Consider the following 19,784-nt stretch of genomic DNA (forward strand, 5'->3'; position numbering starts at 1 on the left):
ACAGTGTTCAGTTTGAGCCTTTCATTAGACCTGCATTCATGAGACATTTGACGGGTGTATTTCCTTTCAGATTTTTGAGGAGTGAGTATTCTCCCATGATGAGGCTTATCATGCTCTTTTTCACCTGTGAGGGCAGATTTTCACAGATATATTCCTACCATATTCGCTTGATGATGCATTTCACACGGGTACAGATGATGAACATCCCTGTTTTCATGTGCCAGAACATTGAGAGGATGGTGCCCTTGATGCAGAGGAAGAGCCCAGCACAGCAGTATAGGAGCCTCTATCATTACAGTTTGATTCAGCTTGTGGTCAGACATCAGTTGGCTCAGCAGGGCATCACATGGGAGGAGTTCATCTCTCGTGAGTTCTTTACAACACCACCACCACATCCGGAGATTGTTCATGAGGAGGGAGGACCATCACAGCAGCATGATATCCCCGGGACTAGCCATGTCAGCTCTTCTCCATTGGTCACTTATCAGAGAGGCCACAGGGCCTTATTTGCAGCAGCTAGGCGAGTATTTTCTCCACACCAGGTGGAAGGGGTCTCGCCTTCTTCATCAGCACCACGAGTGTTATCTCCACACCAGGTGGAAGGGGCCTCGTCTCCGACATCAGCACAGGTATCAGAGAGGGGCAAGCAGCCTAGGATTGATGAGGGGCCATCAGGTGTTCCGGATATAGAGCTTGTTGATCTTGATGTCAGTTCTCCTAGCCTAGAGTCAAAGGAGATCATTCAGCACCTTAGAGCTGAAAATGATGCATTGCAGAAGAGATTAGAAGGGGCAGAATGGACAATCTCATATCTAGAACAGTGCAACAAGCAGTTGGAGGATGAGCAAACTCTTGATGAGTTGTGGAGGATTCGTAGTGACCACAACTTGAATCGAAGAAGACCCGGTGATTTAGTGCCAGTTGAGCGAGAGGCTATGCTTATCCGGCTCAATGCTCATTTAGAGAGGCTGTTGGCTAAGGCCAACCAAGATAAGAAATTGCTGAGAAACATGAAGAATCATTATTGGGCACAGATGCATGTGTGCAAGGCAAAGATGAAGGTGCTCCAAAGGCGGTTGGTCAAAGCACAAAAACGGAGAAAAAGGCCCGATCCCCTCCACATCTTGGCTGAGGTTTCCTTGAAGGAGCATGGCACTAAATAGCTCAGCCCCAGCACAAATTCCAAGAAATTTTGAGCATTTTGGGTGATTTTTGGTTTTTAAGGCAAAAAACAGGTTTTTCCGCTTGACGGGTCTCACCCCCCGCGCGACCCTTTCACTTGGCAACTCTATTTTCAAAAAACTCAACATTTCTGGATTTGGCATGAAAAGTTACACATGCTCACCCATTTCCAAGAGATTTTATGAAGTTTTGGGCCTCCTGAAAGTCAAAAAACAAGCAAAAAATGACTTTCTGCCACATTTTTGACACACAGAAAGCAGTCTTGGGAGATTGCAATTTTGGAGGGGCAAATGACAACCAAATTCAGAAATTCTAGTTGGGTTGGAAATTAGACTCACAGACCTTTCCAACAAGCCTACTCTTGCCTCATTTGGACACCTGAAAGTGCCCCAAAAGTGCTCTCAAAGGCGCGTGACCCGTCAGTCAAATTACTCAGGATTTCAGCCTACAGCTCAGCAAAACGCAGTTTTGACTATGTTTGACTTTTTGGAGTTGATTTTTATCCTTCTTGTTGTAAATGATGTAAATTTATGACACTTTTACACTTATGTATCTCTTCTGGAAGATTCATTCATGAGACAGGTGAAAATTAAATGAATGAATTGGTTTCCTAGTTTATAGAGGCAAGTTGTTTTGACTGCCTAGTTTTCAGTGCTTAGTTTAGAATTGGTTGAAACAGCTCCTAGGATAGTGAGCTCGACCCCTAGAGGCAGGGAAAGATGTTAGATGATCTATATTATGTACTCTCTTGCTCATTTTCATGGTTGGACTCTTGAGGGAGAAGCTCTTATTGTATTACTCATTGTATCTCTGCAATTTTTGGCAAAGGAAGACCAGGGTTTTGCAGTCCTTTTTGGGATTCTTGTGGTCACATGTATTGATGGTGTGTTTCTCTTTGTACTTGTAAGTGTGTTATGTGAATCATTTCCTTACTTTTCCTTCTGCACATTAGGCAAATGAAGTTTTAAAGTAGAACTCATGACTGTCATGCTCCGCTTTTAAGTTTGCTTAATTTCAATGTTTTCTACTGTTTAAGGAGAATTCAAAATTATTGTTTGCTCTCCTTAACTCCTCATCTGTCATTCTTAATCATCCACCTCAATCAAAGGCATCAATACTGTCTCCTACCTTGCCCCAAAGAACCCCCTGCAGAAACTGTGTCCAATCCCCGCACCCAAAATTTCCATCTCCCCAATTTGCCACCAAAAACCCTAAAAACCCCAAATCAACCCTTTTGATCAGTTTACTAGCCTAAAATCAGTGTTACCCTATTGTTCATCTCACCAATTGAAGATCCTTACCGAGATAGACCGGAGAGAGCCCTCTCTTGTCCCGTAGGGCTAGCTACGAGGCTAAGTGGTTTGATGTTGCCTTGAGGTTTACCTTTCTCAGCCTGAGGTGAAATTTCAAGCGCTAACACACACTACTTTAATTCTCTTGACCTTTTTCCTTTCAGCTTAATTTACCCTGTGAGAAACAGTCATGAACAAGTCAAGCAATGTGAGATCTAAAGCAAACTAAATCAAGCTATAAAGAGTGATATTCTGATCCCTGATACAGTTATTTGATTATAGAAAGGAACCATTAACAAATGAATAGCATGATATCTAAGAACAAAAAATAAATGTACTCCTCAAGGAAATGACAGTACTTGAAAATCAAACTTTAGAAAACAAAAGTCAGCGACAAAGACAAGATGATCTCGTATGCCAATAGTGATAAAAAGAAAAGGTGAAAAATTGCCCCGGGCTGCCTAAGAAAACCTGCAAAAACACTGATTAGTTGTAACCATGAAAGAGCAGCAATGAAAATGTAAATCAACAGAAATCAAAAGCTTTGTTATGTACAGCTAATATACATGATGAAATAAAACGCAGAATTTAAATGACAACTGTACAGCTAATATACATGAACAGAAATAAAGCAATGCAAAAGTTAAAAGACAACTGTACAAGGTTTCAGTAAGCAGGGGCACTCTACCACTTCAACCAATTCAACGAACAGCTACACACGGAAGTTTAAACCAGTCTTCTCATATATTAAACAACAACGTAAAAGTGCAGTGGGGAAAATACAACAGTCTTCAAATTACATCAACAACGATTAACTTTACAGCATTCATGGACGCGTTATTTATAAGGAAAGAGAGCTAAACAATTTAACTAAATCTACGCTATTAACCACGCTGCCAGAGACACGTGAATCCTCCTCAGCCCGGATCTAGGTAACTGTCATCATGTTTATTAAATCCGAGAGGTATGGTTGTTGGATTTGTGCTGCCAGGATGTCTTCGTGGCTAAGGATTGTGCCACGTAGCTTCACGTGCTCAAAAACAGAGCTACGCAGAGCCGTGCCACCGCTGGACACTTCCGTTGACCATCCTTTGCCCCCTGTTTGACCGCGGGCTTTCATGGCTGTGCTGGATGATCTGGAGGGACACGATCCATGTCCTTGACTCCTAGAACTTGCCCATGTGGCTCATCCCTTCAGAGGACACCTGTAGCATGGTGTTTGACAAAATGGCTGCGGAATCCTGTGCTGGCTGCAGAATCCTGGGTCAGCTGCGGAAACCTGTGTCGGCTGCGGAAACTGAGAAGCTTCCGCAGCTGTCTGAACAAAATTTCAAACCAAACAACAGTCATCAGTGTAGTTAGAAAATCATGTCAAAAGCTCCTTTTTAAACTAAAATACAATGATTTAATCAGCTAGGTGGATGAAATGAGTGGAAGAAGAAGGCTGAGAGGGTGTGTAGGAAAGTGCAGGTTCGAGGCTCAACATACCCCCACTGTGAAGGTGTTGCATGTCCTCATGCAACCAAAACTTAGTTTTTTTCTTTAATCCATGTGCTCTGAGGCTTCTGCAAGAACATCTAGCCCTCTTCTTTTCCTCTTTGATGCTAAAACAGTCCTTGGTTTCCTGACTAGACATTTGAACTTAAGATTAATCAATGCCCTGCTCAACTTTTTACACTTTCTCTTCAGCTTCCTGTTCTTCTTTTGCCACAGTCCTAAATGGAGCATAGTGTTATCATGGACAATCTTGTCTACCTTACTCTGCTCTTTGAGTGCTTCGTTTTCTTGTTTAATGTGCCTATTTAGGACTTCCAATTCGAACACTTCCTGTTTTAAAGACTGTACTTGTGCATCAAGTGGCAAGGTAGTGCTTGGTCCTGCAGCTGATTGTTCCAAGGACTCTAGGTAGTTATATGCTTCTTTCTGGGTGGAATCTACCTCAGGTGTTTTTCTCGGCCTGAACTCAAATTCTGGTAAAGGAGGACTGTTTTCTCTTTCTAGCTGAAAAGGGCTTTCCTCACGTGGAGGACTTGACTCAATGTCTGGCTGAGCTGGACCTTTTTCAGGTGTTCCTTCACCTAAATCAATAAAGTGTGATTGTTTTTCTTGGGTTACACTTTTCTTTCCTTTTAGCCTACTGCTCCTCCTCACATGTGGACTAGTGCTCTTTTTCTGTGCACTCTGTTTTTCTTTTTGTTTCTTTGCTAAGGCAGCAGCTTGAAGATGTGCTAATCTTTCTGCCAAAGTTTGAGATTCTTCCTCTATGGATGGTTCAGTGGATGGATAGGTTTCTTGAATGATTACTTTGCCCTTGTCCTTCTTCTGTTTCTTGTTTTTAGCTCCCTCTTCTTCTTCCTGAATAGTTTCCTGAATGTCTATTGTAGGAGAGTCTTGGGCTGTAATATTCTTTTCTTTCCTCCTACTTCTCTTGGGAATTTTTGGGGGACTGCTTCCAGAGGCTTCAGTCAGTTCTTGGAAGTGGTTTCTTGTCAAAAACTTTTCCCAAGTATCCTTAGTGCTTTTCAACTGTTCTTCAATAAGGATTTTTATGAACCCGTGATGGTAAAGATGGGGTTCAATATTACCTACGTGTTTTTGAACAGTAAAACTCATTTTCTTCAAGCTTGATAACAGAAAATAAGGCAAATTAAGGGTATAACCTTCCATAAAATTCATCATAAGCCTGGCATGATACATGTACATGGAGCCAAAACGACCCTCGCATGTGATAAATTTCTGAATAAGTAATAGCAGAGGGGACCATTCTTCTTTTATTGTATGCACAGGGATTCCTTTGGTAAATATAGAGGTATCCATACCTGGGTTTTGTAGTATTGTTTTCCATATTTGATCTTCTACACCTCTGTTCTTGAACCACCTTTCACCTTCTTGCGGAAGACTTGTTGCAGCTGCTATTGTGGCCTCGGTCACTGTAAATTTCAGGTCTCCAACCTCCGCTGTTTGTCCATTAAAAGACCTCGCAAAAGATTTAGTCACTTCTTTGTTATAGCCCCTGAACTTTTGAATGAATTTCAGCCACCTTGCTTTCTTCAACGACTCCTTTGTTTGAGGATAACCCTCCAGATATTTTGGGCCTTTCGGTTCAGCTCTTAGCAGTTTTCCCATTCTCGGCTTCAAATTCCGACTGGAAATTCTACTGCGTGTGATAGTTCAGGAAAAAAAACAGCTGATTATGGGATTCTTAGGGTAACTGGAGTGGCCGTAATCAAAGTTCAGAATGTATGTGGTGACTGTGGCTAGGGTTTGGAGTAAGCTGTAGTGGACGCAGCAGAAATGGAGAACAGGGAATGGTATGAGCACCGAGGTAAGCAACAGTCATGGGTTTAGCATCGAATGCATGCGGGAGTGAAGTGATAAATGGGCAGAATAACGGCTGAGTCCTTTTGGATCGGCTGGCTTGCGTACACGTCTCAGCAGACGGCTGCGGGAATTATGGTGAAGGAGAGTCGTAGTGCAGTCGGTCACGTCTCCAAAGTACGGCCAATAAATGGGAGAGCAGTCCATAGATTTAGAATGATTATGGGACCGTTAGAAATGAATAGGGTGTATATGGAATGACATCGTGGAAGAGGAGTGGTATGGGGCTTGCCGTATCAAATCATTGCATTTAGTGGAACTTGCCATGGTTTAATAACTATGCAAATAATGACATTAAATTGCTATTTGGTAGAGATTTTTTATCATACCTTTGGAAGTTTATCATTTCTTGATTAAGGTTTCTGACCCATTGTTGTTCTCTGATCTTGAGGATGCCCCATGCCTTTGCTGCACTTGGTGATGATGACACTAACCTTTGACTGTGATTTTTTTTGAAAACAGAGTGATGCCGGCTGTAAAGACAGAGTGATGCTGGCTGCGGAAATCGTTTCGAGCTGCGGAAACTGGTTCTGGCTGCGGAAACGGTTTCCAGCTGCAGAAACTAAGACAACACCCCTTTTTACTGCACAAAGATAGTTAGAGAAGAACTAACTAAATAAAATAGTCCTGAGAGGGACTTTTATTGATGGAATGAAATGAAATGAGTGGAATGAGATGGAAATGAAGTGGAGTGAAGTGGAATGGAGATGAAAATGAGATGGAGGTGAAGATGGAAATGACAAGTGAGGTGGAGTGAAGATGGAAAGAAAGAAAGATTTTTTTTTTTGGAAAATATAGAGTGTCAGGTGTCCCTGATTTTCACTCTACATTTTCTGTATAAGACTGCCAATCTATGATTGGTTTTCAGGCTTATACAAAAGATTTTTTTTTTTCTCTTTTTTTTTTTTTTTCAATTGAAAGAAACAAAGACTAGGCTAATGGAGGAGAAGGATTCCTCTCCACCAGCCTCATTGCAGAAATTTCTTGAAACATTTTGACAAAGTCCTCTTTTGAGAGTGGCTTATGATAAATTTTCAATCGTTGGCCATTCACAATAAGAGGAGTTTGAAACTCATCAATGGTCTTGACTCAAACTGCTCCATTGCTAAAGACTTCGTCAATCTCATATGGTCCAAGCCAATGAGTCTGAAATTTTCCTTTGAAGTCTTTAAACTTGGAATCAAACAGTAACGCCTAATCTCCCTTTTGAAACTTTTTCTCTTTGATATATTTGTCATGTCACTTAGTTCTTTGGTGCTGAACTAGATCAGTCCTTAAAATTACATCTTGTCTTATTTCATCTAGCTCATTCAGCTGCTCCATTCTGTGCTTTTGGGTTTCTGATAGATTCATCCCCAACTGAACTACCATCTTGAAGGTCTTGACTTGAAACTCAATGGGGAGCAGGACTTCTTTCCCATAAACAAGTTCATAGGGAGAATGTCCTGTTGTATTCCTCCATGTAGTTCTATAGTCCCATAGGGCTTCAGGAAGCCTTTCTGCCCAATCTCTTCTATGGAGATGAACAGTTTTGGTGATGATGCTCTCAAGAACTTTATTTGTGGATTCCACTTGACCATTTGCTTGCGGATGGTACGGAGTAGATTTTCTATGCTTGATTTTGTATTCCTCCATCAGCTTCTCCATCAAATTAGATGTGAATTGACTTCCCTGATCTGTTACAATTTCTCTTGGGACACCAAAACGAGTAAAAATATCCTCAAAAAGAAATTGAACAACTGAATTTTCAGTGGCAGAAGGCAATGCCTTGGCTTCTACCCATTTAGTAACATAATCAGTGCAAACCAATATATATTTCTTTTGTTTAGATGGTGGATTAATAGGTCCAATGAAATCTAAAGCCCATTTTTCAAAGGGTTCGATGAGTACCTGTGGCTGTAATGGCATTTCATTTGAAAGAGTTGGTCTCCCAATTCTTTGGCAGCTGTCACACCTCCTGACATATTGTTTTGCATCTTTGAAGAGAGAAGGCCAATAATATCCTAAAGAAAGGATTTTATAAGCTATCCTCTTGTCAGCGAAGTGCCCATCGTATGGCTCATCATGACATGCCCTGAGGATGTCAGGCATTTCATCTTCCCGAACACATCTTCTGATCACACAATCTAGCCCTGTCTTAAACAATTCATTAGAAATCCATGAATAATTTGAACTCTCCTGAATAATTTTCCTCTTCTCATTAGGAAATAAATGTGGAGGTAGCTTCCCTGTAACCAAATAGTTAGCAATATCTGCATACTAAGGAGTTTTAGTAGTTACTGCAAACAAATATTCATCTGGAAACTTATCCTCTACAGGAGAATCTTCGTTAGTATTTTGGATTCTAGACAAGAAATCAGCTACTGTATTTTGTTTCCCTGGTCTATCTAATACAGTAATATTGAATTCTTGTAAAAGTAAAATCCATCTTGTAACGCTGCCATTAGTAACAGGTTTGTTCATGAGATATCTAATTGCAGAATGATCAGTATGGACAAAAGTTTCATAGCCTGTTATATAATGTCTAAACTTGTTGATTGCATGCACAACAGCTAAGGACTCTTTTTCAGTCACAATATAATTTAACTCAGTGGGAGTCAAATTTTTACTGGTGTAGTAAATGGCATAAGGAACTAAATCCTTTTGACCCAACACAACTCCTAGAGCTGTATCTGAAGCATCTGTAGAAATATGGAAAGGAAGTTTCCAATTTGGTCCTCTCAAAATGGGTGCTTCAGATATTCTTGTTTTTAAAGTTTCAAATGCAGATTGACAGTCAGGATCCCAATTGAATTCACAGTCTTTTGTAAGTAATTTGAAGAGCGGAGATGCTATCTTAGTGAAGTTTTCAATAAATCTTCTATAATATCCAGTAAATCCAATAAAACTTCTAACATCTTTTTGACAATTTGGAATAGGTAACTTGGAGATGACTTCAACTTTTGATCTATCAACTTTAATCCCATCTCCTGAAATATGATGTCCTAAAACAATCCCTTCAGTAAACATCATAAAGCATTTCTCATGACTTAATGAAAGATTTGTTTCTTTACATCTTATAAGGACTTTTTCCAAATTCTCTAATGCCTCTTCAAATGAATTACCATAAACTGTAAAATCATCCATATAGACCTCTACACAATCATGAATTAGATCAGAAAAAATTCCTAGTACTACCCTTTGAAATGTTGCGGGTGCATTACATAATCCAAAAGGAAGTACTCGGTAAGCAAAAGTTCCCAATGGACAAGTAAATGTGGTTTTGTCCTGATCTTCAGGTGCTACCTGAATCTGATTGTAACCACTAAAGCCATCCAAAAATGAGAAATACTTTTTGCCTGCTAAAGTATCTAATACCTGATCAATAAAGGGTAAAGGAAAGTGATCCTTCAAAGTTGCTTTGTTTAATTCCCTGTAATCAATGCAAACCCTCCATTTACCATTCCTTTTAGGTACTATAACCAAGGGAGAAACCCATCGGCTATCTGAAATTGGATAAATGAAGTTTACATTAAGTAACTTTTGGATCTCTTCTTTCACTATCTCCCTAAGGTTTGGATTCATCCTTCTTTGAGGTTGTCTGATTGGCCTACTGTTTTCCTCAATGTAGATGTGATGAATGCAAGTCTTAGGGTCAATACCTTTCATATCGGTATACTCCCATGCAAATGCAGTAGAATGTTTTTGCAAGATTTTGGTTAGCTCTTCCTGTTGTGATTTTTCCAAGTTTTTGTTGATATTCAATGTTTTTCCTGGAAAAATCTCAATGGCAAAACTACCAAACTCTTCCATAGAGAAAAGACACATTTGTCTAGATGATAGACACTCGATGTCAGAATCCAACTGAAATTGTGTGTGGCCATATTCTGAAGATGGTTCAAAGTTTTCTAATGTGTTCAGAATTTGACTATCTTCACTGATCTCAGAAATGGTAAAGACAGGTTGTATAGTATCTTCATCATCAACCCACTCATTATCTCCTATTTCTGTAATTGCTTTTGCTGGAGGATACAGATTGAACTTCTTTGTCGAATTACCATCAGAAATATACATATCCCCAGACCTACAACTTATGAAAGCATCAGCTGTGGCTAGCCAAGGTCTTCCTAAAATAAGAGGATGTCCTCCTAGATTACTCTTGGGAGTTAAAATCATGAAATCCACTGGATATTCCCAAGAGTCTAAGGAGACTGGAATGTCTTCTAATACACCATCTGGTTTAATAATTGATCGATCTGCAAGTTGCAATAAAGTAGGTGTAAAAAGAAGATTAGGAAGTTTTAACTGTTCCATAGTTTGTCTACTCATGATGTTGATAGCAGCCCCTAAATCAATCAAAGTATTTGGTATTTCTACCCCATTGATATGTGTTTTGACAATTGGACTACCAGGATCTACATATTTCTGCATAGTAATTTTTCCCATCATGATATCTGCAATTTTCCCTACCAGGTGGATTCTTCTGGTATCTCTTGGTTTCCTTCCTGGTCTTTTAAGACTCAACTCCTTTATTGTTTTTGCTAGAATAGGAATCTCTTTAATGGCTTGTAACAAGGGAATCTTGATACAGACATTCTTCAATTCATCTATAAAATTATAGTCAGGCAACCAAATTTGTTTTTCCACTCCTTTGTCAATTTGTAATCTTTCAGGAAAAGGAGGTGTGGATAAAGATGCAGGTTGCTCAACTATGGGAGTTGTGGGGGTTAATTTTTTTTCTTTTTCTTTTTGAGTACTTGGGTTTTGAAGAGATGCTTCAGAACCCTTATTGGCTTCAAGAGAATCTTCCTCAAAAATGCTTTGCTTTTGAGCATTTATAGAAGGCTTATCTAGGACTCTACCTGATATGAGTTGTACATCATTGAGAGGAACAATCATATAGGTAGGAAATTGTTGACCTTCCATCATGTAAGCATTTTGAGGGTTTTTATTATTGGGGTTTGGCAATGGCTAAGAGGGAAGTTGATTTGACTTTTGTTGGAATGGAAGCAAGAGTTGAGAATTTGGATTCTGTTGAGAAGGTTGTTGTGGAAATGGCAATGATAGTTGTGGATTTTGATTTGGAAGTTGTAAAAATCAAACTTTTGGCTCTAGCTAAAAACCTTCCCCTAGAATCTCTTGCTCTATGCATGTCATTTTTTTTTTTATTCTTTCTTCAAGTCAGGCTAATAATTCTCTTTCTGATCTTCCAGGTCACTCTAGGTGCAAGAAGAGAGCATACTCAAGAAACTATTAAACCAATAACTTTCTCTTTTCTGATCCTCCAGATCACACTAAGTGCAAGAGGAGAGCATACTTTGAGAGGTTATCAATTTTCCTTTCTTGAATTTTTTTTTTTTTTTAGAAATTGGCTACCTAATTTCACTTCCCCGGCAACGGTGCCAAAATGTTTGGTCAATTTAGTGTGATCTAAATTTCTATTTATAATGTCAACCCGGGGTTCGTAAACTGACGAAGTGAAGTGTACTATATGTACTAGATAACCATTTCCTTAGTCTTTTGTCATTTTTAGTTTTTTTTTAAAGTTTGTTTTTGGTTTTATCTTTCCCTAATGTGAGATGATGAAAAGGTGATAAAGAAAGTGAAATATGGATGATTGTGGTGATCTCTAAAACTTAAAAGAAAGCAAGCTTTAAAATGACTGAAATGAACTCAATTCTTAAAAAGAAATAAAGACATCAAACAATGAACTAATGACATCGGCCCAGTATCTTTGTTGCTGAATGAAAATGAAAGTGAAATCTACACTAAACTCAACTAAAAGTAAGAACAACTAATCCACACTATTTCAACTTTTCAACTCAATCTTCCTTATGAAAAGATATCATGAAATGTTAAGCAATGTGAAATCTAAAAGAAGTTAAACTGCATAAAAGAAGCTAATCACACTACTTTAATTCTCTTGACCTTTTGCCTTTCAACTTAATTTACCTTGTGAGAAACAGTCATGAACAAGTCAAGCAATGTGAGATCTAAAGCAAACTAAATCAAGCTATAAAGAGTGATATTCTGTTTCCTAATACAGTTATTTGATTATAGAAAGGAACCATTAACAGATGAATAGCATGATATCTAAGAACAGAAAATAAATGTACTCCTCAAGGAAATGACAGTACTTGAAAATCAAACTTTAGAAAACAAAAGTCAGCGACAAAGACAAGATGATCTCGTATGCCAATAGTGATAAAAAGAAAAGGTGAAAAATTGCCCCGGGCTGCAAAAACACTGATCAGTTGTAACCATGAAAGAGCAACAATGAAAATGTAAATCAACAGAAATCAAAAGCTTTGTTATGTATAGCTAATATACATGATGAAATAAAACGCAGAGTTTAAATGACAACTGTACAGCTAATATACATGAACAGAAATAAAGCAATGCAAAAGTTAAAAGACAACTGTACAAGGTTTCAGTAAGCAGGGTCCCTCTGCCACTTCAACCAATTCAACGAATAGCTACACGCGGAAGTTTAAACCAGTCTTCTCATATATTAAACAGCAACGTAAAAGTGCATTGGGGAAATACAACAGTCTTCAAATTACATTAACAACGATTAACTTTACAACGTTCATGGACGCGTTATTTATAAGGAAAGAGAGCTAAACAGTTTAACTAAATCTACGCTATTAACCACGCTGCCAGAGACACGTGAATCCTCCTCAGCCCGGATCTAGGTAACTATCATCATGTTTATTAAATCCGAGAGGTATGGTTGTTGGATTTGTGCTGCCAGGATGTCTTCGTGGCTAAGGATTGTGCCACGTAGCTTCACGTGCTCAAAAACAGAGCTACGCAGAGCCGTGCCACCGTTGGACACTTCCGTTGACCATCCTTTGCCCCCTGTTTGACCGCGGGCTTTCATGGCTGTGCTGGATGATCTGGAGGGACACGATCCATGTCCTTGACTCCTGGAACTTGCCCATGTGGCTCATCCCTTCAGAGGACACCTGTAGCATGGTGTTTGACAAAACGGCTGCGGAATCCTGTGCTGGCTGCAGAATCCTGGGTCAGCTGCGGAAACCTGTGTCAGCTGCGGAAACTGAGAAGCTTCCGCAGCTGTCTGAACAAAATTCTAAACCAAACAACAGTCATTAGCGTAGTTAGAAAATCATGTCAAAAGCTCCTTTTTAAACTAAAATACAATGATTTAATCAGCTAGGTGGATGAAATGAGTGGAAGAAGAAGGCTGAGAGGGTGTGTAGGAAAGTGCAGGTTCGAGGCTCAACAGGAGGTATAAACAAACTAGCTGAAACAACAAGGGAGTCGGCAAGCTGATTTTGGGCTCTAGGAATATATGAAATGCAGAAAAATTCAAAGAACTCTTTGGTTCTCCATACCTCATCTCTGTACACTTTTAGCCTTGGGTGCTTTGCTTGGAATGTTTTGTTCACTTGCTGAATTATCACATCAGCATCTCCGAATACCTTCAGCTTCTTTATTCCTCTGTCTTTGGCGGCATGAAGGCCCAACAACAGTGCTTCATATTCTGCTATGTTGTTTGTCACCTGAAAAACCAGCTTTAGAGACAATTGAACTGTTTCTTGTTGTGGAGACACTAGCACCACCCCTGCTCCTGCAGTCTCCTTGGTACATGCTCCATCAAAGAACATCTCCCAAATCTGACCTCCTGTATTATGCTCAGCCTGAGCTGTTGGTTTCCTGATTTGCAATGCAGCCTTCTGAGATTCTTCTATTTGGAGAATGCAAGCTCTAAAATGAGTGTCCACTGCATATATGGGATGGTTTGTAGGATTCTTCTCAGCGCTAATGATATATGCCAGCTGTGCTTCTCTATATAACCTCCTGCTCTCTCCTCCGAACACTGGGACAGTTGCATAAGATAAATCGTTCTGCAATGTTCCACCTAGTCTCTTAATCCACCCTCCGAACAACAGCATGCCAAACTTAGGAGGGACATCTGCCACCACAATATCCATTATCATGCTCTTCATGGGTAGCTGGGTTAGGGAAATGGCTAAATATTTAATCAATCCCAGACATTTCACCTTCCTTGAATCAAACGAGAATAGGTCATGATATGGTCTGGTGATGTCAAGGCCTAACTCTTCCATGATGGTTTTAGGCATCAGATTGTGACTGGCACCTGTATCTAGGAGGCAGTTGTGGAGAATTTTGTCATGAATGGTCAAGGAGACATAAAAATATGGGGAATTATCCTTGGCAGGTTCAGTCATTGGGCTTAGCACAACTGCAGGCCTATCGTCTTGCAAATTGACAAAGTCAGTGGAGCTTCATGTGATCTTCAGCTCAAGAGCCTCAAGGATAGGCTTTCTAAACATCTCACTCTTTACCAGTTCTGTCAGAGGCACGATTATTTTTAACTTCTGAACTTCTGATTCAAAGCTAAAAGAGAGAGGTAGCTTGTCAGGACTTTTTACCTCTTGAACTGGTGCTTTGAGGGTGACTGGATCAGCTGCTGGTCTTCTTTGTATGCTATTCTGGGTCTCTGTTTGGACGACAACTTTTTGGGCAGGATTCTCCTTGATATTATTTGCATTTGACCTTAGATTATATCTTTTCTGCTCCCCCGTTTGCAGAACAGCCCCTCTGTCCCACCTTTGACTGTCTTGCTCCTGCAGCAAAGACTCTTCGTATGCAGCCAATGTCAAAAAGGCATCACTGCCTTTATCTTCCATACAAAGAATTTCATCCTCATCTTCAATCTATTCCTCCTCCATGACCACATTCTGGAAAGGAGCCTTAACCTTTTGATCTTCGTTAGTTTCTTTACCCCTCTGAATGGTTTGTGATTGTTCGTTGGCTCTTCTGAATGGATTCGGATTTCTTGGTGCAAATGTGCCTGGGAGCCTTGTCTTCCCAAGGTTCTGCTCAATCTCCAGCTTAGAAATTTTAGCAGACAGTGACTCGATCATTCTAGTCATTTTATCAAGTTTGGTATCTGAGGATGAAGCAGAAGAAGCCTCCCCTCTCGGCCTCCTTCTATCAGCGTGACTTTTGAGCTTTTCTGCAGCCATAATGTTAGATTCGACTTCTAGTGCCGCATCCTACATTTCAGCTAGGGTGGCACATCTTCTTTCTCTCAACAGCAAACAGAACTCAGAGTCAAAGGCACTGATGTAGGCAAGTTTGGCAGAGGTGGGGGTAGGCTTTACCTCAGCTGGTATCTTACTATACATACGGTTGAATCTTTTATTAAAATCAGACAAGGATTCCCCATTTTCCCTCTTCAGGTTTCCAAACTTCGTATGATAGTATAGCAAGTCCTTTTTATCTCCCCAGTGTTTTAGGAACGTATCATCTAAAGCTTCGATATCTGCTATAGATCTTGGGGCTTGTTCTCTAAACCATTTCCTAGCCTCCCCATCTAGACTTTGGACAAAGACTCTCATCCACACATCATCTTCACTAATATCCAGATTATCAACATAGCTATAAAATGACTCAAGGTGTTCTTCAGCAGTGACACCTTCAGTCCCAGTGAACTTGGGCATATACTTATGATATTCTCCAGTGGGCATAGCATTCAAGGGAGTGGGTAGTATTAAAGGTCCATACCTGGTGGCTATGATTCTTTCCATTTTGGTGGGTGCTTGTGGTCCTGCCATGTTTGGAATTTGTGGAAGGACACTAGCAAATGGGGCAGTAGGAAATAATGTAATGGATGGCAGAGATATTGGGATGTTTTGGATAGTATGGGAAGCTTTCTTTGGACTGAGATTCAAAGGGGAACTAAATGGACAAGGAGCTTTATGAATCTCTGCAGGTACTTCTTCATTAGCAATACTAGGCTTTAAATCTTCAAACTGCGTATCCTCAACTAAGAACTTCTCATGCAGAGACAAATAAGATTTCTGGGGCTTACCTGATTTTGATGCTCCCTTCTGTGATGTTTTCTTCAGGTTAATAATCTTCTCAGGGTCCAGCACTGGGACAGCTGGAGACTTCTGCGGATTTCTTCTAGTATGCCTCACAAACTGAGCCAGAACTTCAAAGTGGAGTCGCCAAAGGATGGCCTTCCTCCAGTGGAGTCGCCAGACAGATGATTACAACCAACGTCTATGTTCAAACCTTGTCTGTCATCAAAGCTTGAAGTTGTGTCGTCTCCCAGGGAAGCTAAGCTTCAATTCTCTTCGGAAACTCTCCGAGGTTGTCAATCAGAGATGCCTGGTAACATATAAATTTTAATATTGTTCTCTGAAATATTGGAATGAAAGATGGTTTGGATCAAGTCGAATAACCATTTCAGCTCTATTCACACTCAAGGCATGCATGAACACCCCCAATAACACAAGGCTTTAGACTGCTAATGCTCAATAGTTTGTAGATTTAATTGATAGATGGAGAACACTGATTATGCCAGCAGGTTTCATACATGGACCTATATGAATGGCTAGCTACAGGCAGCAAATGAACTTGCAAATATAATATATCAAAGCAGAGATAAGATGACAGTTATCTAGCCTCGAACACACAGAAAACCTGAACAAACTGTTCAGGTGCAAGCATAGAACAGAAGATAAATGGACATTAAACATGTAGCAGCAAAAGAAGCTTGTATTACTAAAGACTACAGATGAGAAGCTTGAGAAAACAGGGGAGGAATAATCTCCAAAAGTTGAACCCTTGTTACATCTTGTTTTTAGCTATTTATAGCTTGTTTACAATGGTCCTCAGCCTTTTGAGGCTTCAGGTGTCTTAATCTATCCTTCTGTCTTGTTTGACTGATTGATTCCCTCAATAGGTAGGCATGGCTCGGCGGTTTTCCTCTTCTGACAGAGAAATAACCATACTCAGATATTTTGGGTGGCATGCTGTGATGCATAGGAGCTCCCTCGTGCCAAAGATGCCCCATTAAGTTCGTTAGGATGACTGCTGCAATGGCAGGGCCGTTAATGCTCCATGATTTTATTTGATTTGGGTTGAGGCGTGTAGTGGCCCTTCCCCTTCCCTTTCTGGGTTCTGTTTGTCGGCCGCTGTCCCTCTGCCGAATCCTTCTTCTGGTATATAACATAACTGCACGGTTCCTTCAAGGATGGCTTGCCACTTGAACCTGCAATGGAGTGGTTGCCATTCTTATGAAATCCCTGCACCAGTCCCTTGTTTTTTTAATATTTGAACAATATACATAAAACAGCTGCAAAATCATGAAAAATGGCTCTGGCGGATTTGAAGAATATATATATTTTACTTTCGAATCCCATCGGATCCAAAACCCATCATAATCAGCATCTGCCTAGGGCTTCCCTTTATATTTTCTTTATACAAAGAAAATACACCAAATACATTGAAAACGATATGGGCGCGGACTTTAAAAAATATGAAATGGAGTGTTGTGCATATATCGGGTCCGGCCCATCGGCCTGCACCATCATTTGTGTTAAAGCCCCGCCCCTCTGAAAGTGTCGATGCAATATCAGCGATCACCGCAGACCCGATATTTTATAAAATGGAGTGTTGAAGGGTCATCGGGTCCGGCCCATCGCATCGGCGCATAACATATGTGAAAGGCCCTGTACTCTTTGGCAGCCCCGATAGCGAAATGCCGACGTGATGCGAGCCATTGATCTGTGCACGCGATTAACGGCCCTGATCAAATCGCTAGACCGCAATCGCAATGCCACTGCCGATACCACCGACCCGCCTATCGCCGATATTGCCGCGGACCCGATATTTTATAAAATGGAGTGTTGAAGGGCCATCGAGTCCGGCCCATCACATCGGCGCATAACATATGTGAAGGCCCTATACTCTTTGGTAGCCCCAATAGCGAAATGCTGATGTGATGTGAGCCGTTGATCTGTGCACGCGATTAACGGCCTTGATCAAATCGCTAGACCGCAATCGCAATGCCACTACCGATACCGCCGACCCGCCGATCGCCGATATTGTCGCAGACCCAATATTTTATAAAATGGAGTGTTGAAGGGCCATCGGGTCCGGCCCATCGCATCGGCGCATAACTTATGTTAAAGCCTGCCCCTCGTAATCACCGATAGCGAAATGCCGACACGATCTGGACCGTTGACCGGCCAGATCCAACGGCTGATATGATTTCGGACCCTTAAGCCTGCAACTTTGGTTTTTATGTGATTTTTTGGGTATTTTCACCTTCCGATAGTGTAATTCTGCCCTCCAAAGGGCTTCCCTCTTGCAACCTCTTTGATCGATGGGTAGCTTTTGTCATGTCTTGATGATTTGAACAACAAACATGGATTTTGGGCATGACTATAAGCATATTTGCAGCCTTTGAGAGCTTTTTGAATCTATTTTTGATCCGTTTGCATAGCAAAGCTAACAGGAAGAAGAGAAAATCTATTCTAAGAGAGAGCTACTCTACTGCAGTAATGAAGAAAACAACATGTAATGCTAAACCACACCATAACCTAATTAACCAATTAAACAACTATGCTAAGCAAAATTGCTAAATCAATCACTAATATAATGCTACTGTCTAAGTTGCAGAGGTAAAGAGAATCAAACTATACTAAGGTGTAAGCAAAGAAACTTAAGCTAAATCAATTTTCAAGTGGAAGAGAAATCAGAGGTCGAAATCAATGAAAGGAGGACATAAGGAAGCAGTGGTGCATATGAACCGTTGGATCATCCAACAAACAGAAGATGAATGGTGGAGATCTTATCGTGAAGGCTTAAGTGACTAGATGGATGAATAGGGTGAATGCACAGGATGAATGACTAAGGTCTTATCGTGGAGGTTAAGTGGATAGATGGACAAATCAGACGAACAGTGGAGATCTTATCGCGGAGATTAAGTCAAGAGATGGAAGAACAAGATTAATTGGAGGATGGACGATGGAGATCGTATCACGGGAAAAAGAAATGTGTGGAAATGATGGAGCAGGTTTCGAAGGCGGTCAGTAGTTTGTTACGTGCCCTCAAGGCTGTAAGTTGTATTTTGAAATTTCACATGATTAGCCTAATTGCGTGACATGTAGCATCAGAAAACCACTTTTCTTGCATGCTCTTGGGCGAATACTGGACGTGCAAGAATTTGCGCGAGATTGCATGATAACCATCGGATCAGGCTAGACAGATCAGTGGTGGAGATCGGCTAAGCTAGTTGGCGATTGGGTGACACAATAGCCATCAGATCAAGCAAGACAGATCGACGATGGGACTTAAAGCACATAAAGTAAGTGGAATACTTCACACGAGACGATAGTTGGATAAACAAGTGAATCAGATGGTGATTGGGAAGGTTTGTTGTGGATCAGACGGTAATGAAATGATGCATGAAGAACGTGTTGAAGGCGGTTTCAAATGGAAAATGACAGAAAAACCAGTGAGGGTGGACAAGTAACTGCATCAAACTACGAACTCCATAGCTCATGCGAGAACCAAAAAGCTATGGGTTTTGGGTTGCTGAAGGGTCTCTTCCTCAAGTCACAGTCCCAAAGGGAGGAGATGAGGCTGAGACACCTGCGCACAACCTTATGGTGATATTTTTCCTCTAGCTACCTTGTGAACTGAAAGAAGCCACAAATGGAAGTAAAATTAAGCACAACCAATCTACTCTATGCTACTGTAATGAAAATGCCTCTATTTAAGCAAATGAACAGAACCAGAAAGCTACTTAAGAAAATGAACAGAACAGAAATCTATGCTGCCTAAGCAAATGAACAATGAAAAACAGGAACCTATGCTAGCATACATGTATAGTAAAGAGCAGTTTTGGCTTCTCAGGTTGGGCCCTAACCCAAGAGCTTTAGCCCTCTGAGTTAACTCAGAGCTGGCTCAAAACTAAACTCATTTTTATTATAAAAACCATGGATTACAGAACAAACTGTCACAAGTCTTGTAGCTCAAGAATAAAGTAGAGTTTTACAATAGAAGTTTTGAATCCTACTGAGGTCCTAAGCCTCTCTACTTATACATTTGAAGTCTCCAATGACTTCCTTCCCATTAGGGAGGCTTGGCTCCCAACTCAGGATA

This window comes from Pinus tabuliformis, chromosome 2_2 (assembly GCF_031772625.1).
Source record: "Pinus tabuliformis cultivar Carrire ecotype Pingquan chromosome 2_2, CPIR1, whole genome shotgun sequence".
NCBI lineage: Eukaryota > Viridiplantae > Streptophyta > Pinopsida > Pinales > Pinaceae > Pinus > Pinus tabuliformis.